The 1,130-nt window shown below is 32.1% G+C and overlaps 1 protein-coding gene across 1 annotated transcript in view; it reads right to left on the bottom strand.

Moving 5' to 3' along the window:
• Nucleotides 1–971: 971 nt before the first annotated feature.
• Nucleotides 972–1,130, bottom strand: part of LOC119592727 (ubiquitin carboxyl-terminal hydrolase 16-like) — a gene marked incomplete at its 5' end in the record, with an annotated part of 3,579 nt that continues 3,420 nt past the window's right edge. The window contains 1 exon segment of the mRNA XM_037941662.1: nucleotides 972–1,090.

Below are 1,130 nucleotides of genomic sequence, written 5' to 3'. Positions count from 1 at the left end.
AACAATTGAAAAAAACACAGAATACCCTCTGAATTTCCTCTAAACATCTTACACATATAATGTGCAATTTTATATATATAAAATATTACTTACTGTAGAATCCGTTCCGTGCAACTGCCAAAAAAAATGCCCATACATATTAGCAAAAAAATAAAATCTATAAAAGAATCCCTTTTAAAGAAATGAGAATATCAAACAATAATTAAAAAATAAAACTTCAACAATAAAAAAACCTTAAGGAATAAACACACATGAAAAAAAGAGAATTGGCAAAATAAGAAGTGATCAGATGCAGAATATACAGAAAAGAATGTCAAGCTAAAAGGGTGACTGTAGTTGGAAACTTGATCATATTTTCAACAAAAGAGGAAATCCAGTGTGACTTTCTATATTTCCCCTGACTGCAATCTTTCCCTTTTACCTTCCCTGTGCTAGCTTATCTATACAATCACAGCAATTACTATGGGGGAGCAAGAATAAAACTGTTGCCTTTTATCTTTGCAAGGAATCTTTGTTAAGTCCTTCATTTAAAGAGGGAAATGGCAAGATGCTAGTATTATTTCCTTTGTCATATGAATTGTTATGATACATTTTTCAATGTCCACTGTTCTTTTTTTTTTTTGCCAGTACAAATCCAATAAACAAGACAATGGACATGCTAGATACTTTTTTTAATCTCCAATAAATTCTCCCTTAGCATGAAAGATCAGTCAATCATCCCAGTAAATTAATTACAAAAGCACAATGAGTTGTTCCCCCAAGATTTAAAACTTTTAGAACGAGCTGGACCACAGATATATCATACCACTGAATTGAAAGTCAATTATTATGAAGGAGAATAATAAAAGCAATTTCTATTTTTTACACAGAAATACAAATATACCATGCAAAAGTGAATATAAAAGTATCACATATACACAGAAACAGGTATCTGCATGCTAGAAAGTACAATAAAACTATCACTCACCTGACCAAACAGATGTCCTGGATTCAGAACACCATTCTTGCCAACAGAATGCATATCTTTCAGGAAAGCAGCAGTTGCCAAAGTCAGCCCTCCACCCTCAGGAAGAATCAAGTCAAGAGGTTTCTGGAAAACAAGAAAAAATTAGCCATATAACACTTCTTTT

The sequence above is a fragment of the Penaeus monodon genome, chromosome 30 (assembly GCF_015228065.2).
Source record: "Penaeus monodon isolate SGIC_2016 chromosome 30, NSTDA_Pmon_1, whole genome shotgun sequence".
NCBI classification, from domain to species: Eukaryota; Metazoa; Arthropoda; class Malacostraca; order Decapoda; family Penaeidae; genus Penaeus; species Penaeus monodon.
This window is presented reverse-complemented; position numbering and strand designations above follow the sequence as displayed.